Here is a 26,713-nt window from a genome sequence, read left to right as displayed (position 1 = left end):
CTAAATTAATAAAAATTAGCCAACAAAATCATTAATTGCAGGAATTCAATCTAGAAGAAAAAAATAATATGAAAATAACTTAAAATGTGTTTAGGCTCCTTCTAAAGTTAAAAAGAACAGTAGACATGAAGAGAGGAAAAAGAATTTAATAAAGTTGGAAATCAAACCAGAGTAAGTGGCTACTAAAGAGAAAGAGACAGAGACAGAAAGCAAAAGAACTTGAACATGAGAAAAATATTCACTGAAAAACAAACACTGAAGCCATGTTAAACTCTAGATGAACAAAGCCAAAGTATCAGTGAATTGGAAAATGATACCTAGGAAACACCTAGAACATAATGCATAGGTTAAGAAGAAATACCGGAAAAGCAATATTCAAATAAATGAAGGCTAAGAAATTTTCTAGACCTAAGATGAGTCTTCAGATCAACAATGTATTTCAGTACACCTACAGATAATACAACATACACTCACCTAGGCACATCATGGAAATGTGTTCAGAAATCGAGAATGGTAAAACAAATACTAACATTTATATCATACTTAAAATATGCAGGGCTCTGTCCTAAGTGCTTTACATATATTAATGTAATTATCACAATGATATAGATATTATTTCATTTAACTCTATTTAGAACTTGTCCATGGTCACAAAGTAACAGTGGTGCCAGGAGACAGAACAGGAATCTTTTTAAAAACTACCAGAGAGAAAAATTTTATACAAAGGCCTAACAATTAGATAGAGACCAGATTTTTCAGAGATCCAACTTGGCTAAGTTTTATAATACAATGAAATAATATCTTGAGGGTGTTTATAAGAAGGGGGGGGGAACCTATTAACCAAGAACTATTTATTTGCTAAAAAAAAAAAGAATGTGTAAAATGTACTTTCAGACAACTAGCCATCCTCTGCTAGCTACTTAAAAGATTACTAAAAAATACCTTTTAGCAAGAAGAAAGGTGAACTCAGGAGTGAGATACAAGGAACAGCAGTATTACAGAAACTGGCTAATTAAATTAGGTATTAACTATAAAAAAGTGAAGGCTTTTTTATGCTATAGAAAGGGGAAATAAAGTTGTAGGCAATTATACAGATGATGGGAAGGATGTTTAGTGTTAGATCAAACATGAGCTTATAAAAAAATCACCAAATATTCTAGGAACAAGCTGCCATGAGGAGGAGTAACATATAATAATATAACTCATTAAGACCTCAGATAACTGGAATTAATGAATATAATAAATAACTATGTATGAAATGTTTAACAAGATTTTTCAAAAAAAAAAAAGCAACAGAAAAATGAAAGAAATTATTAAAAAATTACCAGGCAAATTGAGACTACCACTTTAAAAAAAATTGTTAATATTAAAAACTCAAAGAATGACTTAAATAATGGATTAGAAACAAATCAGCTGAGTTGAAGGATGAAAAAATAATGTTCACTTCAAAAAAACCTACAACCAAAGGACAGAAAGGGGAAGGAGAACAAAACCTTCCAACAATACTAAGTAGCTCCACCACAGAAGCAGGAGCTAAGAAATTTAAGATGTGGACATTGTATACCCTGGAAGCCTAGGAGCTATAACATCTCTGTTCATGTCAACTCCCTGCAATGGGCTACGATTAAGTACTCTAGACTCTACTAATAACACAGAATCAGAAAACATCAGCAAAATAACAGTACCTTAATTCTATATAGTAAAGCTTAATCTCATTTAACAAATGCTCTTCTGGTATTTCATTTTTTCTAAATATATGTAAATCATAGCAATCTTTAAATTCTCGCCCCTAACTTTAGAGGTACAAATTTCTTATAGGGTTCATTAATTTGCAGTTCACAGGGCCAAGGTCTAGGTTTTTTCCAGTGCAAGGACCGAATTTTCACAGGTTTTTCTGGTTAGATGTTCTTTTAATAAAGCTCAATCAGGATGTGGTTCCACAGTGCAGCAGTTAGCATGTCTTCTTTACAAGCAGCAGGTCCTGGGTTTGTGCCCCAGTGGAGCCACGGTCCACAGTCGATGGCCACACCACCCTGAATGAGCTGGATGTCTGATCTCGGAAACTGAGCAGGGTCGGGCCTGGTTAGTACTTGGACGGGAGCCCACCTAGAAAGACCAGGTACTATAGGCATAAATAATAATAATAAATAACAATAAAGCTCAATCCTATAGTCGTCAGTTAACAACTATTCTTAAGCTTCTCCTACAATGTAAGTAATCTATGAAACAGGTATGAAGATATACAGTTGACTCTTGAACAAGGAGTCACTGACTCCTCCACGTAGTTGAAAATCTGAGTATGACTTCTCCCCTAAAACTGAACTGCTGTTGACTGGAAGCCTTACCAATAACACAGAGTTGATTAGCACATTTTGTATGCTACATGTTTTATATATTGTAATTTTATGAAAATGAGAGAAAATATTAAAATCATAAGGAAAATACATTTACAGTATTTACTGAAAAAATCCACATATTAGTGGACCTGCAGAGTTAAAACCCATGTTGTTCAAGGGTCAAATGTATATGCTGTATATGGAGTTCTTTTGTAAAGAAAGGAATACTTATTATTAAAACAAATTATACACACAGATATTTTGTGAACTTGGTTTTATTACTAAATTCATTTAAATCAGATATTTTGTTAATAAATCTCAATTGTTCTAAAAAAAAAAAAAAAAGGTAACCTATCTTCACCACCGGCTCCTTAAAAAAGCTGTATAGAAAATACTGTAGGCAATATGTCTGAACAAGGAACTGAATACAGGGTTTGAAACATATCCAAGAGATCAAATGCAGGCGCTAACAGTTCCTAATAGTCTGTACTCCCCTCATCCTAAATTTCCAGTTTGCTTATGAAAGGACTTAACTCATTTTAAAACTATGTAGGATTCTGGCTCTCTTAGGGCACTTCTACTGACTGTCCCTAAAAATCTCACTAACAGTTCTAATCCAACCAGAAGGGTCCTGATTTATCAACTCAAATAGGATGTTCTTTGGCGGTGGCAACTTCTCAGGGGCTGCACACTGGCTAACTTTAGACCTCTGAAGCAGATGGGGCACCCAGAAGAGGATTCTGCCTCTCTAAGGAAACCCCAAGGAGACAGTGCCTTTAATTCTCTGTAGGAATTCTCTGAAGAATAATCTCAAGGTGAAATGGGTTTCCTACTCTGAAGATCTTCAAACAATCCAAAAGACAAAGGATGACACATGACTGTAGTTTGGCTTCAAAATTCCTACAGAGTTCTGGAAAGATATTAAGGGTACTAATTCTCATCAGAAAATGAAATTATCATGTATGCTTCACTGACATATGACTAAAATTCAAAATTCAGAACTGAAAATTAAAAAAATTCACCTTTCTTATCTTCTATTACATTACAAGGTCTTTGCCTTCTATTATTTCTTCCCTCTAGGTTTTATTCTCTTAAACAGCTGCCAAGTTTTATTTTTCTGCCCACAAATTCAGTCTCCTTGCAAAATTTACATCATTTCTATTATTGCTCTTATCATCTTGTACCTCCCCATACTGAGTAATCTCTTCTTCTATATTCCCTTTCTTGCTTTTAATTCTTCCTCATTCTTGGGTTTAGGGGAATGAGAAGGTAGAGTTCAGGCAAGCCAGCTGCAAAGGGAACCATTTCAGTAAACTCAGCAAATCTGAGTTTTAGAGGTAGAAGAGAAATGGCTACTACAGCAAAATTTTAAGGAAAACTGAGGGGCTACTGAGCAACCCACAGTGAAAAACATTACTAAAGGTGAGCACTAATAGTACATATTGACTGAAACTGTAATACTAGTGAAGAGCCCGATTCTTGGTTTAAATTTAGATACGGTCTCCAAAGCATTGAATAAGTTTTCCTGGTCGAAGAAAAAAGAGAAAGCAACCATTATTTAAGCTATAAAAAGAGGCTAAATTATTCATACCTGGCTATTATCTCCAAATATACATAAGACATTGATAAAGGCTAGAAATCACTGATTAAAGTTATCGGGATTCCACCAATATAAAATATCCCAAAGACAAAAACCTATAGAAACAGAAAATAGAAGAGTGGTTGACAAGAGCTGGGGGGAGAGAATGGGGAGTGACTGTTAATGAGTACGAGGTTTCTTTTGGGGTTGATGAAAATATTCTAAAATTAAATTGTGGTAATGACTGCACAATTCTCTGAATATGCTAAAAACTACTGAAATCTAAATTTTAAAGGGGTGAATTTTATGCCATGTGAGTTATATCTCAATAATGCCATTTAAAAAGAAAACTATGGTTTTACATGGTTTTCTCTATCTGTATTTTATTTTATTTTACATAAAAAGGTTAAAAAAGATGACTATAGATTATAGGTAGTAATATGGAAGACATTATATTGGAATGTTTTCAAAGATTAAGTTACCTGAAAATTTCTCAGCTGTTCAATATTTCTTTATCTTATAGCTTCAACTAAATATTTATTTCACTCTTTCAATTAAATATTTACTTAACCTCCTCCAATGATATCAACCAAATGAATTCTAATGCAAAAGACTGTTACCAAATTAAATATTCTAACTTAAATGCCCTAAATTAACCTTAAAAAGGAAATTTCAAAAGTAAACCAAACTGACCAATGGAACCAACCAAAGTAAAGCAGATAAAGCTCTTCTATGCTAAATAGTATTTCCATAAAGCACATGACTCGGGTCACTTTTTTCTACCAAAAATTTAAAAAATAATTAGTTTTCACTGAATTAGATAAAAATATACAAGCACCTCAGCCACAGTTTGCAGATATTAGTAGCAGTTTCAATTACACAAAATGTGTGTGAGACAGAGCTTCCCACTTTTCATGTTTCCTTCATGTTTCATGATTTTTAATGCATCACCATCTTCTAAATATGTGCTGGGATCTGAATTACATACTTGAGATAGTCTTAAATTTCTACAAAGGTATGCACTGTACAATTTTAAAAAGTAATCTTTAGAAGTACATAGTACCTGAAAAATATCTAAGTTAAATTTAGTTGGAGGGGTCTAGTGACTAGAAAAATTAGACACTGACCTATTTTCCCTAACAATTATAGCACAAGCCAAACACTGAAAAGATTTAGAGGGCATAGAACTATCTAGTTTATAAAGTTTCCTAAGAATGTTTTGGTATTCACAATCTTAATTTGCCTCATCTGTTAACTCTTTCAAATTTCTCAGTTTTGGATAACTGTGTACAAACTGAAAAGTGGATTCAAATCCCAGTTTGCTATTTGTTAATCCTTGCTTACATGAGGATTGAGACTCGGACTGACCCAGAAAACAGTAACTGACTTTCTCAGCCAGTCTACCCTTTTTTCTTTTTCTTAAAACAAAATGCCTCACAGAGAGAATTTCTAAATGTTTGCTGATAACCTCATATATTTAATTTCAAAGAAGAGAAAATAAAACATTAAATGTAAATATGGTAAAAGGTTCACTCACTTACAAAATATGTGGGGATTCTATTTGACACATATAAATGCTCTGCTTGAAAAAGGACAAAAAGTATTTGTCTTCAAGAAACAGATTTCTGTCCATAAAGTCTAACATTTTTAAAACAGAATCATTCACTGAATCTATAAACTGTGATATGAGATGCTTTATGTGTATGGAAAAGGGTGCTGGGAAAGAAACAGAGAAAAGGTGTTTTTTTTTTTTTAAGTGTAAGTTCTAATAGTTTTACACACACACACACACACACTCCTCTCTCCTATACTTGATTAGCCACACCTCAACTGACATGGTCCAAAATGAATTTCTCAACTCCCTACCACGTCTCCTACTTAGTTCCCTCAGGAAATAAATCTACCATTAGTCATGAGCTTACAGAATCCTCTATTTTCCTTATCATAGCACATAAGACCCTGTAAATGAATTCTCATTTTAGATTTTAAGATCTATTGAGGGAAGAGATCACATCTTTTTTATTTATAGTACTTACCTCTTAGTGACACTTGATTAATATGTAGGGCAAATGACTGATTTCTCCCTTGTCAACAGAGTCAAGAATTCTTTTCTACCCAAGTAGTCCTATAGAAGTTGACCTACAAACTGTATTCTACCATTTTCACTTTGTTATTCTATGGAATACATACTATTATGTTTTTAAATCTCTACAAAAATATAATTTATTTCTAATAAGAAAATACTGGACTCTAAAGCAAATATGCAGCTTACAAATCAAAACTTCATTTTCAGATTACTGTTCATTAATGACTTTTAAGTTTCTCAATGTCATTAGATACATTCTATTGAAAAATGTCATGTAAGATATACTGGAGGGCACAAAAGAGAAAATACATAGTTTTGACTAGAGGTTAGAGCTCATACATTCTCTTTCCCTGAGCTATTTATTTATCTGCTCATTCATTCAACATTCATGAATGGGTAATTTTTTTAAAAAGTTTCTTCTATGTGAGAAGCAAAGTATAAGGTCATTTAGACACAAGGAATAATTTCTGGGAACTAGGAAATTCACTTTCAGTGTATTTTAAACAAAAATATCTTTAACTTAGCCTGAGAGTTTTACTATAGAAAATGAATAATCCTATCTCCACTTAAGGAGCAACTTATTCTACTGACTAGCAAACCAGTACAAGATCACACTAGATGGCTTAATAGGCTTAGAGTATCAGGAAGCATTTATACAGATAGAGAAAATGAAGATGACAGATATGGAGTAACACAGGCTTAAGCTGTGGGTTGAGCACAGAACAAAAGCTGTCAATTCTAAGATCAGCCCCTTGACATCCAAAACAGCCTTACAGACTCTCAGCAAGGATAATATTCTACTGTTTTATAAAAAGTGAAAATTTTATTTACTACTTATTTACATTCTGAAACATGATGTCATATTGCAAAGATGTTTTTCTAAAGTTTGGTTAAAGTTTATGATTGTTTGCAAAATAAAAACAAAAAATAATAGTCTTTCTTTGCTTAGCCTTACCATTACTATTTTCATTTCTGAATTCTATTAATAAAGGTAAGTAAGCTGTACTTCCTACGTAATGCCGAATTTGATGCATTTTTTTAACCACTCATGCTAAAGCAAAGGAGCAATGCTAAAAAGCCAAGACAGTTAAAATACATGATGATTTCTGTTCTTATTCTTTGAAAAAGCATGACAGTTCTTGAATAACATATTTTTTAAATTACAAAAAAAAAAAAGCCACCTACAGCATGACTCAAAACAAAAAACAAAAAACCTTGTTTATCTACATCACTGCCTGAAACACTGATCACTGATGAATATAAAGCACAAGCTTAAACTTAAACTGGATTACACATGACCAATGTGCTCTTATAGTCTACTATATTTCTGGCTCCCATTCAATTTTCTTTGTCATGTGTTCATCAGAAAATGAGCAGGAGCAGGGAGACTACAAAGATTAAACAATCATATATTGAATACCTATTTAAACCAAATGGTCTCTGCTTTCAAAGATTTTTAATAAATCTTTCTATTAAAATGTTCTATCAATAGTATAATCTCTATTGTAAGCCCAAGTAGGTAGCTTGTATTAAAGACTATCTTCTTAAATTCATTAAAAATTTCATTTGACTAAAGGTAAAGAACTAATGAAATCATTTACGTCAGTGGGTTGCAAAGTAAGCCATAAGGCAAAATTGTGTATGGCTTGCAGTACTAGTTGAATGATAACTATATCTCATATGCCTTTTTATATTAAAAAATTTTATAATTCTTCTTGGTGAAATGTTCTAAAGGGAGCTGACATGACAAGTGATTCTGTGCTTTTCAAACTTAGTGTACACTTCCATCCTCATATCCCAACTCAATCACAAGATTCACTTTCTGGGTGCAATGAAAGTATAGTCATATCCTTCCCATACGAACATTTTCTAAGCTATCACAATTGCCAACAGGTTTTCTTTTAGTAGTAGCAATAAAACTGCAGTGATGCACATATTTATTGCTTTGAAAAGTCCAATGACAAGTGTTTGGCTTCTGTAGTTAGCTGTCAAACTTTGGATGAGTAACTTAACCTCTGTATCAATTTCCTCCTCTATTAACACGCAGGCAATAATAGTATGTATCTCACATAGGTATGAAGATTTAATGAGATAACTGAAAATTCCTATGATAATGCTTGGCATATAAATGCTCAATAATGTAACTTATCATTGTTACTAGCTAATGTCAGGGCTAGATAAACTTAAGAGGCACACAAAGAATCGAATCCAAAAAATGGATCTAAGTAAGCAGCTACAGACTGCCTATATAAAACTACCTATTTAAAAATTTTATGAAAGAAATTTTACTTTGTATTTTCTAAATATTAGAAATAGTTTAACTGTTTGACAAGGCTGAAAGTTTAGTTTATATGAACACAAGACTACTCATAAATTAGACGTTTGTTCAGTTCACATTGCATCAGTTGATAGTTATTTCCCTTCTTTAACTAATACATTGTCTATTTACTGTGATTCCACAATTTCTCTCCGTTTAAAAGGATATCTAGTTCATAGTATCTGCAAATTTAACTCTGGAAAGAGATGCATAATTACGAATATCCTGTTAACCTTGGAAGCCCAAACACAGGAAATTAGAATGAAACCTTTAGGTCCAGAATCAGTCAACTAATTTTCCAACGTAAACTCTCACACATTTCAGATTTGTAGAATCTTTCTCTAGGTTTATCCATAAGTGTCTGCTCCCAGAAAGCTCAACTTCTTCCACCATCGTCTATAGTAATCACTCCTGCTCTCAGGTAGATTTTGCCTAATGCTTAACAGAATATCTGAATGTCTACTACACGCAAGGCACTGTGCTAGGCTTTGGGTATAATAAAAAGTTATCGTATTCTGCCCTTTATAATTTAATTGAACACAATTATAATTAAAACACAAATACCTAGCAGTAAAGTATATGATTAAAACAAATAATATAATAGACACTGCTCTAGAAGTACAGAGAAAACGAGAGAAAATACTCTGGTGATCAGAGATGGTTTTATGGAATAGGAAATGCTATAAATGAGCTTGATAAAGGAGAAAACAGAACCTGGAGAAGGAAAGGCAAGAATTCCAAGCTACCAATTAGCATGAGCAAAGATCCACTGAGAGAAAAGTACAGGGTGTGTCACAGATGGCAAGTGTACCAGTCTGGTTGAAATAGATTAGTCCTAAGGTCCAATTATGGAAAGTGTCAAAAGCCAAACTAAGAATTCTGAACTTTATTCTAGAAGCAAAAGAAGTCACTAGTATACTGAACAGATAAATATGATGAAAATAATATTTTAGAAAGAATTTTATGATGTTTATAGAATTAGGAAGGGAGATGCAGTACAAGATGCTGGTAGGAAAGACCAGTTACGAGTTCTAAAACTATGGTTTGGGTATGAGGTAATAAGACCGGAACTTTTCCAATTCTTCAACTTTAAATTACCAGGACCCACGTGTAAAGCTTCAAGGCCTTTTATGAAGACTCTTTATTTCTTCCAAACAGGAAGAATTGAGTTAGTTAGAATAATTTCGTTTTCTTACTTTCGTTTACTATATAGCAGTATCTTCTTGCCCATTTCTAATCATGACCTGTTAACTTCTCTTCAAAAGACCAACCCTTGAATTTCCTTCACTTTTCTAGTCTGAACATATGCCTTTGCTTTATTACTTTTTATTCTCTTTTTAACCATCTACTCCTACCTAATCATTAGCTCCACGACTTCTCTCCAGCTTCATACAAATAAATCTATTCACACTCAACTTCCTCTTCCAGTACCCCTTAACTTTTAATCTATTCAAATACCAGTTCTATATACTCACAACCTTTACAACTTCTTCTAAAGTCTCTATTCACTTTCTGATAATTCTTATAGCTTCCAGGCTCACTGCTAAATTATATTCAAAGACAACCATCTCACACTAAGTCTCTATTCCCCTCTAAGAATCTCAAGATTTCATATACTAATCTCAAGATTTCATAAGTAACAGCAGTCACCATATTTCTTTGGTACTTTCTTCATGGTAGAAAATGTCAAGTGCTTTACGCAATTATCTCGTTTAATCTTTAAGACTACCTTATGAAAAAGCCTTTTCCATCAACAGGTAAAATTGAGTCTCAGAGAAATCAAGTAGTAACTGCCCAAGATTACCCCACTAAAAAACTTTATCTTTCCCTCTCTGCAGCCTTCGATGTGGCTCTACTACGTGTACTCAGAACATTTCCCTTAGTTCTTCATTAAGGATATCAACCCTTTGCAAATTAACATTGATTCCATTCCTCAATTTGAACAATGATAGTTAAAGATATAAAACTGTTTAGCTCTGCCGATTTTTGAAACTTTTGAATGAGAATATGAGCTTCTTAAATCTTTTTTGAATGTTTTAGAAGAGATCCTTACATAAGAAGACAACTAAATTTATAAAGACTCTCAATTCAAGGAATCTGGATCAGAAGTATTAACATCAGCTTTTCAAATTTTGACTATTAGGAACAATAGGGAAAAATCTACTCGAATATTTTGAAAATATTTTATATCTACACAGATCTGATCCTGGCATGTAACCTAGGTTCTCCAAGCCTACATTTCTTCATTTGTCAAACAAAGATAACATCATATATTTTAGAGAGCTGCAGTGAAAATTAAAGCCTGACACAAATAAATGGCCAATAAATTATGGCTTTTATTATTCACTTTCTTCTGATCTAAAAGTAGTTTGGTCTCATAGGATTTTTAAGTCAAATCATATCAGCCACAAAAACTCTTAATGACTTTCAAACAAGCTCCTAAATACAAATATTACATAAACTTGGTCAATGGATTCCAAATAAACATATTAAGAATTATAAAACTCAAGCTCCCTCCTTTATCATACATTTTACTCAAGAAATGTTTAAAACACTTCTAATTTTATAAACACAATGTCAATAGCCTACTTTATTAATATATGCTAACATCCAGTACCTTTACCTCAGTTTCCTACAAGAATTCTAAAGCCTATTATGTTTTAGATAAAGGTATATGGAAACTCTCACCTCTCATTACTGTTTATTTTCTCTAGCTCCTCCTACCTGCCTCAGCAAAAGAAAAGCTAGGTAAAGAGATTATCTAGATAGCACACAGATAGCTAGGACATGCAAAGGTCAAAATCATCAAGGAATATATCCTGAAGACTCATAATAAAATACAAAATTGTTACTTGTGTAATACAGAGCCCATTAGGTATTATAAAGAGGAAAAGAAAAATATTAACCTTCTGATTCAGATATAATTTAACCCAAGCTTCTTTCATATAAGGTGGTTAATAATCCCTGTGGAAAGTCAAGGAATTTATATATCCTGGCTAATAGTGAAATAACAAGTGAAGCAACTGAATTTTTAAAATGTTGACATCCAACATTCTTTGAAATGGAAAAGAGAATATATTCAAATATAAAGTTATCCAAGGTATAGGAAAACAGAAACTTTTACCTAGTTGCCTTATAACACCTTCCCCCCTCCCCCAAGGTCCAAATATTTCACAGGGCCACACCTTGTTTTATCTTCTTCCTTAACTCTTATAGGACTCCATTTGAGTTGATATTCTTACATGACTACCTTCTTCCGTTGATCTGATTAAGAATGAAAAGTAGTCAAGAGTACCACTTAGGGTCAGGGGCCCAGAGGCAAGAGTTAGATGATCATTAGGGGTGATCATCAAAATATTAGCTTATAATGAATTATTTCTCCATGATCACAGACTTACACCTTAAGAAATTAATCCAGTTCTCTTCAGTGAGCATCTCGGGATAACAAGCTCCCTGTGGACATATATGTCAGTTTTGAGTTTTAAATTATTAAACAGATTCATAGTTAAACCAGAATTGGTTACATATTCTATCAGCCATTATAATAAACGGTTCTAGGTGTAATGTGAACCAATTCAAAGACTGTAGGTTTTTAGTAACTGCTTATCAATGTTTACCATATGATAATATGATGTTGCTATAGATTTCTTTGAAAAAATTAGGTACTAGAGAATAAATTTTCGAAGGTTTATTAATAAGATAAGCAAGACCCAAGTAAACTCAAAAACCTTCACGTGTTCTTAAAATGCCTTTCACATCAAACTACCAAGGGTCCTGTGATTGTTCAAATGTGTAGTCTCAACCACCCTTTGTCTACTGTGGAATTTCCAGACTTCTCAATCCCAACAGAAAAATCAATATAGGCTACCTACAGGAATATCTTTCCTAAAGAACAATCACCAACTTAAAATTCTTTTAAATAAAACAAAACCTAGAAAGATAATCAGATTAGAATGCTGAAACATTTGAGTACATACTAGGCATTTGGTCAAGGCATACTGAATAAACAATGTTAAGAGAATCAAAAAATTTAACTGGACAGTACATTTGATATTATAATCTACCCCTTTGGCTTTACCGATTTGTAAGCTGGGACTCAAAAGGTTAAAGGACTTGTCCATGGACACAGATATTTGGAGCACAGCCATGTCTAAACAATTTTTGTCTCCTAGTGCAGTGTTCCCTTCAACAGTTTATACTGTAATTATGGTCATCACTTCAGCCCTTCAAACTAAAATATAAACAAATGCAATCCGTGTTAAAAATATATACACACACATACATATATGCCATGTAAAAAAAAATTTGATGACAACATTCAATCATGTTATTTCTAATATAGTGAGGTACCTAGCCAAACTTTACCAGTCTTAATATTTCTCCCATAACGACTTCACTAATATGAAAAATGTTTAATGATATCAAACAAAAAATGTCTTAAGCAACTTCCATGTGCAGTTCATTATAGTTCTGATGGGACTACTCCAACTTGCAAGTTAAAAGTAATCATCCCTACATGACTGAATATTTAATCAGATAGATGAGTTACACATAGCAGAACCATAACATCAGGCAAGGAATGTTACTTTGTGCTTCAATTTATTTACTGGCAAAGGAAACATTACATCAGTAAAGGTAACACCTATGATTAGAAAACTGAAAGTAAGGTGGGTCACTAGTCAGTTTTCTAATCTGTAAAGAGTTACAGAAATATAATCTTCGAGAAAGGCTCAAAATGTAAAAAAGATAAAAGTATAAAAGTGAGTGAGGCTGTTACAGTAAAAGAGTTGAGGAGCAAGTCCTGCTGGACTACTGAGAGCCCCTAAGGTTCGGCAGAATACTGTCTACATAAATAAAGTCCTCTGACTCCTCAGAGCTCTTTGCATCTAAACAGTGGTTATGTTTAAAATTCCAACGTGTAAGCTGGAAAGGAAGAAGCCTTTTCCCTCAAAACAATTTTTAAAATTTCTAATCTTACAATATAAAAATCATTTACTCTGGGAAAATAATACCTATCTTCCATAGATTTTTACACCTCTCACCCTCCTTCCAATCACTTCTTAAAACGAATTCGGCTCATTATTCCAATTGCAAAAAAAAGGGGTTGGAGGTGAGAGCGGCACATAGATTTCTCGGTTTGAATTGGAATATGATCTCTATGGATTTCCTAAGTACCATGCGGTGCTTGAGAAAAAGGAAAAACAGCTCAGGTGATGAAAATTTCAAAATGCATCTAAAAGTGTGGTTGGTAGATGGCTCTCCACAGCCAGCTGTCTTTCAAGAAAATATTTCAAGCCTACAAGCAGAACAGAATCATACCTCAACGAAGCTCTAACATCAAGAACTTTTACCCACACAATTTACACGGTTAAAGAGATGAGAAAAAAATCTGTGTGATTTACTTCAATGGATTTGTTCGATGCCTTAATAATGAATGAACTGGAGGCATCACTGGCTTGAGTTCTGAAAGAGCCTCACTCTCAGCTCTGCCCCCTATAAAACTCGAAGCAAATTCTACAGAATTTGGGTTTCCAGGCTAAGTCCGGTACAAAGGATGTCTTCTCCCGTCTTTCTCCCGGTCGCCACCCCCCAATCCCCGGGGTCGGAGGCCAAGGCAGCCAGGGCAGCGCGGCCGCGAGGGTGGGAGCGCCGGGAGTCCCCATCCTCGCCCAGGAAAAGTTCCGCCGGCCGGTCTCGGGCCAGGCCGCCTTGCGGCTCTCGCCCGCGTCGCCGAGGCAAACACCCAACCCGGCCCAGGAGACCGGAGGGTCGCGCCCCCTCCTCGCGTCGCCGCCACAAACACCCCGCCTCCGCCTCCCCGCCACCGCCCTCGCCGAGCGTTAACCCCTCGCCGTCCGCCGCCGGCTCCCGGGAGGAGGCCGGGCCAGGGGGTGGAGTTGTCGCGTCTCCTCCCGGGAGCGCCAGGGCAGACGCCCGGCTTGTTTACAGGCCCCAGGCCTGGCAGCCGCCGCCGCCGCCGCCGCCGCCGCCGCGCAGGCCCACGCCGCCCGCCCTCGGCCCGAGTGTCGCGCTTACCCGGAGCAGCCGCAGGCGGGCAGGTCCCTGGTCGGCCGAGGCGGCGGCGGCGGCGGCCGGGGAGGGGGCGGAAAGGGGGTCACCACCGCGGCGGTCGGCCAGGTCAGGCAGGGGAGGGGGCGGAGGAGGGGAGGAGCCGGGCTGCGTCCGGGTCCCCGGCTCTCGGCGCTCTCGCGGCTCAGATCATCCGGGCGTTGGAGCGGGAGGCGGAGAGCGGGTCCCAGAGGAGGAAGAGCCGAAGACTCATCGCTTTCGCGCCCCACCAGACTAGCGCCCCCCCACCCCCCCTCCCCAACCACCCGTTCCCGAGCTGCAGCTTCCCGAGCACCCGAAGCTGCGGCCCGGGCCGGCGCGGAGGCCACTGCTCCCTCGCGCGCTCCCGCCCCTAGCGCCGCTGCCGCCGCCGCCGCCTCAAGCGCGTCCCCGCGCAGGCGCGCTCACGACGGCGCCGTGCTGACCCTCCCCCACTCCTCCGCCCGCCCCGCCCCGCTGGCTGAGCAGCCGCTAGAGTTGCGGCCCGGCGGAGCAGCTGGAGAGACCCGGATGTCGTTGGGCAGGAACTGCGCCGGGGGCCGCCGGGGGCCGGCGGGCGGGGGAGGGGCGGCTGCAGATGACGCCACTGTCCTACCCAGGTTTTCTAGTTTAGTTTCCCTTTCGGCCTGGGCTCCTGGGTGAAGCTGTCGGGAGCATCTGAATCCCGGATCAGACCCGGGACCGGAGCCTTGAGCCCAGGCGCTGGGGACTAAACAGAGAGTGAGACTGTTAGGAATTCCGGGAATCGGAAGCCTCTCCAACCCGGCAGTCTGCCGAGCCAGGACTCGGAAGCTCTAAGGCGTCCCGGCCTCCCGCCCCAGCTCTTCCACCTGTCTGCCAATAAACACCACAGTCGCCGTGAAGACGCCATCCACGGATCCCCTAAGACCGATCCCGGCCTTTCGACTTATCTCGAGCTCAGTTGCGGCCTGTTCACGGCTTAGCTACTGCGGTTCGAACACGCTCTGGGTCCCAGGCCCCCTCCCCCAGGACTCCACGTCTCCAGAGCCATGCTCCCGTAGTGACCCCGGGAGGCCCACGGAGGTGCCCCAGCCATACACTTCGCGTCCCCAAAGGCAGTAACACATGCTAACCATCACCGCCCACCCTCATACACGCACTGGGCACATGCTCAATTGCTGGTGGGTTTTCTGTACAGCTGTAGCTCGTGGGGTCCCACATTGTACTTATGTGCATGATTCTGTCACAGGGGACCTCTAGTGAGTGCAAAGGAACGGAGGATTTCTCAAAATCTGGAGGATACTTAGAAACGTAACAGCTGCTTCTATGAAGAGTTAGAAATGAGCTAAACCTAATTGAAACTGCACGTGCAGGCGGCCAAAATCCAGTTTAGCTAGCTAGACTAGGGAAAACCCGACCCACGCGGTTTGCAGACGCCGGGGGATAGAATGACAAACCCTAGCAGGCCAATGAATCAGAATTGGGGAGCAGTACATCACCAGCACGGCTTCCCATTGGCTGGGGTGCCTTTCCTTCTTGTCAGAGACTTAACCTGTTCATAGATTTGACCTACACCACATTTTCAGGAACAGAAGTTTAAAAGAAAAATACGTGTTTTAAAAAAATGGTTTTGTATATACAACAAACAAACACATCATTGTAGAAGAAGACTACTTCAAAAGAACACAGAAAATATTAGCCAAATTTTGTTCTGACCAATAAAATGGTCAATTTGTGGTGAGGCCTCTCCATTTTACCTTAGGAGCTCACTGTAGCAAGTTGTACTCTAGTGCTTTGTATCTCCTAAAACCACACTGTTTCCCCAGCTCAGATCAAAAGCAACCTATTGTTTTGTCTTTCTGTCACCAGCAAACATTTAGCTGCTTTTAAAGCTGTGAAAACCATCTCCAATTTTTTTCAACATAACTTTCATGAGAAGGTTCTATTCCTTTCACTTTTAGGCCTGGGAGCTAGTAACAGGATCAAACAGTATCACCAAATGGTCACTGGCAGGCCGAATCTTCAAAGAACCCCGAAAATTACTCTACCGTATGTTTTGGAGGTTAGAATTTCTTAGAGTAAGATGAAGGTGGCTCATTTCCAGGTATAAAAAGTAAAAATAAAATTCACTTCTGTATTTGGTCTAGTATGTGAGGACACAATTCCAAATTGCTTCTCCACACACTTGCCAAAAAGGAAAATTAGATCAAAGATCTTTGAAACTCTGCCTTTAATGGCATCCTTAATACTTCAGACAAGTAACAGCATGATTAGCATGCTAGTGGATTCATTACCATTCTGAAATAGAAAAGCCCATGTGGCAACCACTATTGGGAGTGCCTTAGAAAACAAATTTTCTTATTCATAAGGCAGAACCAGGATTGCTAATAGCAGTAATGGCATTAAACATGAAGGTCTTGCCTGTCTTTCTGCTTCCTTCCTTTAGGCATCCATAACTTTCTTCCCTCTCCTCTACACTTGTAGGAGAATCTGGGTCACTTATAGCAGAAGAGGTAGAAAAATAGAAAATATGAACATAGAGATTTTTAAGGCGTTTGCACAGTGTACCACAGACTACCAGTAAAGCTGTGCCTTCCTCTATTTCTTATTTCTGGATAAAGCTTGTAGAGACATTTTGGTATAAACTAGGAAACTCAGGGGTTATAAGATTAACATTTTAAAATTTAGAACAAAGTTATCTTAATATCATCTGAATAAATATGCTTGATATTATAATATCCCCTTCCTTATTGTTATACTAAATATTATGTTTCCTAAATATTATACTAAATATTCCCTAAATATTATACTAAGAGCAAAAACTATTTTAAAAGGGGTTGGGGTGGGGTGGGGGAAGGACATTGAAAAAGAATGTTAAAAGTTTTCTCTTCTTGAACTACAAGGCTTTGCTTGGGCCTACACACATTAGGGATGTTCACAGTTTTTCTGAAACATTGCTGGGAATATACTGCCACACTGTATTTTAGTAGTTTTTATAGGTATATTCTAAAACTATCCTACTCTTCTTTGGAAATCTGTTTGTATTTCAGTTACCAAAGAGGAAGATTTTCTGAAAGATTGACTTTCAAGTCCTGAATTTAACTGTATGCTATTAGCTTGGGGTGAGGACAGGGGTTACAGTGAGGAGTCTCAGCTTAGTCTGGTCACTAATACTCTCTCCTTTTTTCCCCTACAATTCATCATTTAAAGAAAGGGTTAACATTCCAGGTTCACCATTACTATTGCGAATCCAGGAAAGTCACCCCTGAGAGAGTCTTGCTTGGGCTTCTCAAAATAAATCTCAGCAATTTAAGTTCTCCCTCAGGGGAATACCTGAGAATCCCCCTAACCTGAACCATTTATCCTTTCACACTGAAGCCAGTCACTAGCCAAAAGTTACAAAGCCAAGTAGAACGTAGGTTCAGCTCTTCCTTCTTCCTCCTCCACTACCTGTTTCATGTTTTTTTCTCACAAACATCCTCTTCATTTGTCCTCCTCTTCTCTCTTTTCTTTTTATCGCTCTTCTTTCTTTCTTCCGTTCTCTTTTTATCTCCTTTACCCTTTTCCCCATTCTTCTTTTCTCTCTTTTTCTTAGCTTAATCCAAGTTATAGCTTCTGTTACTCACTTTCTCCTGAAACAATACATATGAATAGACAGTGCCCCTAAACTAATTTCGTTGAGGGGTGTGTCCCCCCTACTCCAGTCCTCCTTCCTCCATTCCTGCACCCTCCCACCATATCAGGTCATGAAAAAGTTAGCTGTTTAGAGAACTGTCATAGAATGAAAAGGGTTAGAGAATCCGGTCTTGTGTGACATCACTGAGGAAACCCAATAGGGTGGGGCAGAGGGAAGTCAGCAGTCTTCTGCTGCTGTTTGGGCTTCCCCTGGGCCTTGAGAGAAAGTGAGCCACCACGAGCTCCACAGACCAAGCCCTGGATAGTCTTTATGGTCAGTCCTTGCCTTTAGAGAACCACATATGGCCATAGCCCTACAACGTTAATGCGGCTCTTGTCAGACAAGTTCATCTGTTCAACACATAGTTATTGTGTGCCAGGCGTTGTGCTAGGTACTGGGGTTAGGTAATGATATCAATGAGCAAAAGCCCGGCTCCCAAGGAGATGATAATATAATGAGGGATATAGACAAAGAATCAAACAAATAAATAAGGAAACTGCAGATTGTGATCAGGTGTTCAGAAGAGACTTTTTTAAGAAGTTAGCATTTGAGCTGAAGGATGAGAAAGAGTCAGCTTTGCAAAGGATCAGGGGAGAGCTTTCTAGAGGATCAGCACCAGCAAAGGGCTAGGTGCAAAGAAGAACTTTGGCAGAAAACGAATTTACACAGCAAAGAGAAGTTCGGCAAACTCAAGGCAAATGTTTTATAAAGTTGCTCAAGTTTAGAATTTCAATTTAGGATATTTGGATACTTAATCCATTTTACAATTAGGAAAACACCTTGAGCAGAAGGGTATAGTCCATACAAAATAATGTAGTGAATTGGTCTGTCCCAAAAAGCAAAAGCAGCTTGAAAAATCAAAATTAAAAATCAAAAGACCTTTATATAACTACTGAAACTAAGAAGCATTCCTCAGTCCCAAGGAAAGTTCTCTCAGACAATCCAACAGCAGCTAGAAATGAGTAAACTACATGCTTTGAAAAAATACTTCCCCTCCCCCAATATAGATAGCTGTTCTTAATGAGTAAAGACTAGCAAAAGTTTGGACTTCTCAAGAACATTTTTTTTTTTCTGGGTAATTACTATCTCATGTGGGCATCACATAAGATCTCAAACTAAAACATACTTTTGAAAGCTGCAACACATTTTGCATCCTTAACAATGATAGCCTGGTTGAAAACCAGGGATGAAAAAACCATCATCGAAAAGGCTTTTTTATACATCTTGCTTTTCACTGCCACTTGGATCAACCAATTTAATCCTCCCAACAAATCTTGTCGATAGGCTAGGCAAAGACTGTTGTTCTCATCCTTAACAAAAGAGAAAACCGAGTGTCAGAGAGATAGTAACTAGCCAAAGTCATCAAAAATACTGACTGGCACCCAGATTTCCCCCTGTCTTCTACTGATCATCCCTTGCGTTTACATGCCAGTGAGAAAAACGGCAAGGAGATTAAAGGGGTAGAAAGAGCATGTCCTGGTGTGTGGAGCTGGCTTGTACTATCATGAGAACAGACTGGTAAATTTTTAGGAATTTGCCAGCTGTTTTTTAAATACAGCCATTATGAAAAATTAAATTATGCTAATTTCCAATTAAATAAATTTTACGCAAAGGTAACATATACTTAAATTTTACCACATCCAAATTATTTTACTATATCTTACTATTATCTATGCTTGTGATTACTTATACATATTGTGTATGTATGATGAAAATTCTCTATAATATGTTATTTCACATCTCTTCCCAACACTGGTTTCAGTGACTTCACTTTGGTAGCCTGATATTAGCCATAGAGGGACTGTTTGCACCTTGCAAATCAGCAAATGCCACAAATCAGGACTTGACTTATTGCTTTGTTGATTGTCTAGATAGACCTAAGAAAGTGATAGAGAAAGTGTTAGTAACCCAAATTAAACTTAAAATGTATGTTGTGTCTATAATTGTTACATGATGAACAGCACAGAAACATCCAGTTCAGGAAAAAAGTCACTTACATCATAGATAAGTATGTTCCCACATAGTACATCTTTGTTTTTTCACCTTTATCTTAAAATATTAGCCAACAGGCATGACGAGCTACATTTGGAGAGTTAGTTGCTAAACATTTACCAGCATACCACTGGAGCAGCCTCCATTGTGTCAAGTGGGCCACTTACTGGCCCTGTGACCTTATTAGCCCCTGTTTCATTCCATGAAATACTTTCTCTCATGATGTATTATGAGAATTAGAAGGGATGAGGTGCCCTTGACCACCACGTCTTTTTTCCTCTTCATCAGTAGACCCCTCTGTCATTAGAGTTTGTATATGGATACATATTTTCTTAGTCTCCCTTATAGCTTAGAGTGTCCCAATCTATGTGCCAGCACACACTGATATGTCTTGAATGGGTTATAGATGTGACAAGGTATTGATCCCTCAAGCCCTTGGGACATCCAAGTGAGGTTCACCTGCTGACCCCCTGAGATGCTTCCATCTGGCTCTGGTACCCTTTTGTGTCATAAAAACATCATCTTTTTGTGTCCTGATGTGAAAAAAGTTGGGAAGCACTGGCTTAGGGCATGGGTAATATGATGCAATTTTGACCTATGGAACCCAAAGGAAATAACTGGGATGATGGATGTGGGAAAGATTTTCCTCCCTAATGAAAAGAGTCGCAGAAGAGACAATGCCTTCTTCAACCATATGTAGTTATGTCTATATGTGAGCCTGGAACTTCTGGTCATCTAGCAAAGAACCGAAGTAATGTGGAGAAGAGGAATGATGGCAAAAGGCTGAGTCATTCACATTATTGAGGCATTGAGCCCAACCCTGGAATTGTCTACCTTGGGAACTTATTTTCAGTGGGGGTAATAAATATTCTTCATTGTTTAAACCACTTTTATTTTTGTATTTGGCATTTGTAGCTAAAAGCACCCAATCTCTGACACCCAGTGAGTGCTCAGAAAGGTTAGTTAATCACCAAAACAGATCCTTTGCCTTTAGAAAAGCTACCATGGTCAGATGTGTACTGAATACATATTTGAGGGATGTGGTCAGTACTTAGATTTACCTTTAATCTTTATTTGATTGTTACTTTCAGGAAAGTATAGTAAAAGCAATAATTTGTAGTAAAAGCAGTAACTGAAAAATGAAGTCATTTTAAGCTCGATACCAATTCAATACGGAGATATTAATATGCATTTTCTTTAATTGCAGGATCTAGACAAACTAGAGCTCTATCATAGAAAAAGGTAACCAACTCCCTTTGTGTTCTGCTGAGTAGAACTAGAACCAATTCGTGGTAATTACAAAGAAGATAATTTTAGTTCAATATAAGGGGAAGGGAACGACCTTGACCTAGATGTGCCAAGCTCCACACCAGGCCACTTACGAGTATTATTTAATTTTCACAATAACTTTGCAAAGAAGAAACAATTTTTCCATTTTACAAAAGAGGAAACTAAGGCTGAGAAAAAAGCTCTTTTGTGGATCTAGGACCGTCTAATTTCAAAGTCCCTACTTTTTCTGTTGCACAAGCTGATGGACCTTCTTGATGACTTGCTCTCTCCTTGAGTCCCTTTCCAGTGCATTTTCCCATCCAAGGAGAAATGACATCTTTACTGAAGATGTCTTGGTGAGATGAGAAAGGAGCTCTATTGTGCATTACATAGCAAAATATTTCTCAAGCTCTGTGTAAAATCATCACTTCTCTTAGAGTTTTACTTCCAGCTATCACCTCCTCTACTCTTCTGTTCGGTCCACTTATGGAAAACTTTTCCCTTCCACTCTAACACACTCTCCTTTCCTTTTGGCACACTCTTTAAAAATCCCACTAAGCAAGACAATGCGCATTGATCCCATTCCACATATCATTTTGAGCCTGTCATCTTGCCACTGGTACAAACATGGCAGAGGCCTCTTTGTAGAGAAGCATCAGGTAGTGGGAAGAAGTCAGGTTAACATGAAAGACTGAAAACTCAAGGGCCTGTGGTTAGGGACCAGGTAGGCCTACTATAAATGTGAGATGAGGCTTAGTGTCGGGGAGGAGTGTCCCAGGCAAGAGCAAAGGCCCTGGGTGGGAGAGAGGCTGGTATGCCAGGGAACAGACAGAACTCTGGGATGTCTGGGGCATAATAAAGGAGAGAGAGAGAGTGCTATGTAAGCAGGGTACCTACTTATAGGCCACAGTTAGGATTTTGATTTAAAGTGTGATGGAAAACTGCTGGAGGTTTTTATGCTGGGGAGTGACATGATATTATTTATGTTTTGCTCTTGCTACAGTACGGAGAAAAGATTTTAGGAAAGCAAAAGTGGAAGTAGAAAAATCCTTTCATGTCAGTTTCATAAAAAATCCTTAAAGAGGAAGCGAAATTAGCTTTCAGGTTTAAATGGCATAGAGTGATTATATTTTGATGGTAGAAATGTGGTCTTTTAGAGAGCTCTTGTTACTGGGGCTCATGTTTTCATTATCTAGAAACTATAATTAGGTATTTTGCCATGATTTACCTTTCTTGGTAAGTTTAGTAAAATGTAGTAAGGGGTACCTTACAGGAAAGACCAAGAGTCATTAATACCCATTTAAGCAGTTCAATATAGGTGAATGAATACTTATTGCCCTTAAAAATATATTCTAAGAATCTCTTTCTTCCTCTCCACTCACTGCTCTCCAAAAACCCATCTGAAGGCTAAAGACTAAAATTTTACTCAATAATTTATGTCTTGTACCCCCAATGAGGATGGTAGTTTAGGTGTCCTTACCTAAGGCATACAGTTACATCTTAATATGAAAGTCTTTAGATCTTTTGCAGAGTCAAATTTTAATATTTGGTAAGCAAGTTACCTTGACAAGTGTTGGTAGAATAAAGTAAAAGAAATTTGAGAAGGGATTTAGTAAAGACCTCAATAACACCAAAGATGAATTCTATTTCTTCTACAACCATGCCAAGGTTCTCTTGCTCATGAATCTATGAAAGAAATATATACACTTCATATATTTAGTCTTTTCATTTGCTATTGGGTTTTCTTCACCTAATTTAATGGTTATATGTAGGTATTCTTCGAAGTAAACCTAGAATAGGCCTTTGGCAAAGGAACATGACTAATTTTATGTTTTATCTTATACTAGTACCTTGTAGATACCCAAGAAATATTTCATAATAAAAGTTATATGACTGCTATATTACAACTATAGAATCTGTACATTGATAAGCCAAACAATAATTTGTACTTTTAGTGCTAAATTCAGCCTATGCACTAGATGGTGTAAATCATAAGCTGCCATTGGAAAGAATAATCCACCGTTCAGAACCAAGTACTGATTAAGAACCTGCCATATATCAAACACCATTAAAAATGGAGAGTAATGCAAATAATAGCTGCTGTAATATATTAGAAACCTCCCATTTATCAAACCTATATATCATGTCAAGTCTATTCAAAATCTCTGTTAGAAATAATTCATTGTTCAAATTATGTTTTGTAGCAATTATAAATTCTTGAAAGAAATATTCGATAGAATATATGCATTTGTACTTTTAAAGAACCATATGTACATCTCTTGGGGGTCAGTAAATGTACTCACCTTTGTGCAAGTAGGCAAGACATACAAAACTCTTTTGTGTTGTCAGTCACAACAAAAGCATGGAAAGGTTAAGGGGAACATTGTGAGTACTTGAAACATGCAATGCCAAAAGAAAAATTTGGCTTGAAATAAAATACCAGTGATTTATATGGCTGGTGAGTCATGTGTATCATATCTGGGTTATGTACCCATAAACACTGGCTTAAAGGCAGTCACACTGTTTAGACTGTCATCGTTAAACTCATCATCACATGTCAGTCCTGCCTGAATTTGAAAAGCAAAAACTAAAATACAAAAACACATGGAGTTGACAATATATAAATTTTCTGCTGTCCTATGTGTGTACTCCCAAGGGCAATGTTACAAAAGAATATTCAAAAGCCTATGAAATGCTTCTTGTAATTCCATCTAATTTGGATTAGCCAGATCCTTTGTGGTTATTTAATACTTATTTGAAGCCTACCGAGGGGAAAAACTTCTACTGACTTCTCAAGAAAATGCTCTAGATGATGTAAACCTTAACCCCCACCTGTGACAAGAATTAAGTTAGTAAAACACCAAATATGGAATATGAGTCAAACTCTATTAAATATGGCAAAAGGTGCAAATAATAGCTACCATTTATTAAGCATTTCCTGTTTACTAGAATATCTTATAGTATCTAATGTAATCTTGACAATATCCCATCAAGGTAGCAGTTATTGCTATATTTTGCAGATGTGAAATGGAGGCTCAGAGAGATTAAGTCACCTGCCCAAATTAGTAAAGCTAGTGAGTGAATTGAATATGAAGCCCATGTGATTCTAATTGTTGCTGTTTTTATAACATGAAACTGAAGTTTAAAATATAATCTTGGTGTCTATTTAAACATCAGGCTATTCAAAGAGGGGAGCCAGAACACAAGGTTTTAGCCTTGGCTCTGATGCTATGCCAATGTGAGCAACTTAGGAAAGTCATTTAAACTTTTTGAATTTCAAGTTTCAACATATGTAAAATGAACGTTTTGAACCAAATAATCTTTATAGTCCTTTCCAGCTTCAACCTTCCACCACTGTAGCAAGGAAATAACCCTCACTCTGGAATTGGACTTCTATTTTCCCCATATTCTGGTAACAATTATCACATTTCTTTAGGGGGAACCACCCCTCTCTCTCTCAATATATATTTTTTCTCTGACCTCACAATCTCTTACAAGGTTGAGTGTAGGAACTAAGTGGACCAATTAGAGTAAATCCCAAGAATTGTTTGGGATTCTTTAGAGGAAATTCACCCTGTTCCTCTATAATGGCAGTAAGGATGATAAGAGTTTGGAGCTTTCAGGGGCATGGCTAACATCAGCTCTTCCTCTGGAGGATTCAGTTTCTTGAGGCAATACATTCTCTGTTATGTTAAATCAGGTTTTCTTTCTGTTGGTTCATAGAAGTCACAATAAAGATAATCTTTGAAGAAATGGGCTGGATTTGCATTGTAAGGAGACTTTTCAGTAGGGGAAAAACTATGCCCAGAATCCTTGAGATGCGAATGACCTCCTTAACTGAATTGGAAGTAAAGTGTGAGGAGGCAGTTAGATCAGGAAGGAAAAGTAATGTGAGACCCATTTGCCAAAGATTTTGAAAACCTCCAGGAGGACTTTAGATTTGACGGTTATGTCAGATTTATTTTTTGAAAAAGGCCTTTATAATATTTCCTGTTTCACCTCTCCTCATCCAAACATTGCCATTCTTCCATGAAAAGGTGAGAGAAGATCTAGATTTTTCCCCCACTGATTTTGGGTGAATCTTCGGAACTTCCTCAACAAATCAAATGTGATTAAAGTGACATCGCATTACTTCCAAGACTAGGTCATAAAAAGCAATATTGTTTCTATCTGGTTCTCTCTCTTTCAGGATGTTTGCCTTTGGAACCACAGTACCATGTTGTGAGGAAGCCCAGGTAACAGGGAGAGGCCATGTGTAGGTATTCTAGTTCATAGCCTATATAAAAAGAAAGAAAGAAAGAGAGAGAGAGAGAGGGAGGGAGGGAGGGAGGAAGGGAGGGAAGAAGGAAGGAAGGAAGGAAGGAAGGAAGGAAGGAAGGAAGGAAGGAAGGAAGGAAGAAAGGAAGGAAGGAAGGAAGAAAGGTCTTTGTACCCAGTTCCAAGGAAGCAGCCTCTAAAACCTTGGAATTTCCCAAATGATAGGAGTGTCTTTGTTATTCCTTACTTTCCCTCATCCTTTATGCTGATGAGGTGACTAATGGTGGACCCTTAGTTTAACAAATCTGATGATTAAGGGAGAAGCTGACCACACCAAAAGACCAACCATGTGATTAGAGGGTTGGGCTTTTGAATTGAGTGATATTAGCCCAAGGTACAGGGAGGAGCAGGGAGTTGGAGATTGAGTCACATGGCCAGTGATTTAATTAATCATGCCTATGCAACAAATGAAAACTCTGAACACTGTTGGCAATACTCTGTATATTGTCACACACTGATGTTCTGGCAAGCCCAATATGATAAGTGTCCTTATAAGAAGGAGGCAGGAAGGGCAAAGTCAGAAGAGATGTGATGATGAAAGAAGAGGTCAGAGTGATATGAGGAAAAGGCGTCACAAACCAAGGAGTACAGGTGGCCCCTGGAAGTTGGAGAATGCAAGGAAACTAATTCTTCCCTAAAGCCTCCAAAAGGAATGGTGCTACAGACAGATATTATTTCTGACTTACAGAACTGTAAGTTAATAAATTTGAGTTATTTTAAGCCACTAAGTTTATGGTAATATTTTTACAACAGCAATGGGAAACAAATGCTTAAATAGAAGTCCCCCCTTATCCAAGCCTCCTCCCTCATGGAGGCCTGAAACCGCAGATAGGACTGAACTATACACACACACACACACACACACACACACACACACCCCAAGTTTTTTCTTATATATACAAACATACATACTTAAAGAAAGAACTTTATGGCTTCTCTCTGACATATCAGAAATGCCAGAATCACTACTCTTGTGCTTTGGGGCCATTGTGAAGTAAAATAAGGCAACAGGCAATCTGTTAACCCAGAATGCTATTAAGTGACTAATGGGAGGGGAGTGTGTAGAGCGTGGATACGCTGGACAAAGAGGTGATTCATGTCGAAGGTGGAA

The 26,713-nt window shown here is 37.8% G+C and overlaps 1 protein-coding gene across 1 annotated transcript in view; it reads right to left on the bottom strand.

Moving 5' to 3' along the window:
- The window catches only part of PPM1A (protein phosphatase, Mg2+/Mn2+ dependent 1A), a 42,674-nt gene extending 28,019 nt beyond the window's left edge, over window positions 1–14,655 (bottom strand). The window contains exon 1 of the mRNA XM_016162390.2: window positions 14,355–14,655. The gene's annotated coding sequence lies outside the window, so the exon portion shown is untranslated. The remainder of the gene's footprint in view (window positions 1–14,354) is intronic.
- Window positions 14,656–26,713: the final 12,058 nt, after the last annotated feature.

The sequence above is a fragment of the Rousettus aegyptiacus genome, unplaced genomic scaffold, assembly GCF_014176215.1.
Source record: "Rousettus aegyptiacus isolate mRouAeg1 unplaced genomic scaffold, mRouAeg1.p scaffold_m13_p_3, whole genome shotgun sequence".
Classification (NCBI taxonomy): domain Eukaryota; kingdom Metazoa; phylum Chordata; class Mammalia; order Chiroptera; family Pteropodidae; genus Rousettus; species Rousettus aegyptiacus.
Note: the sequence above shows the minus strand (reverse complement) of the source record. Positions and strands in the feature narration are given on the sequence as shown.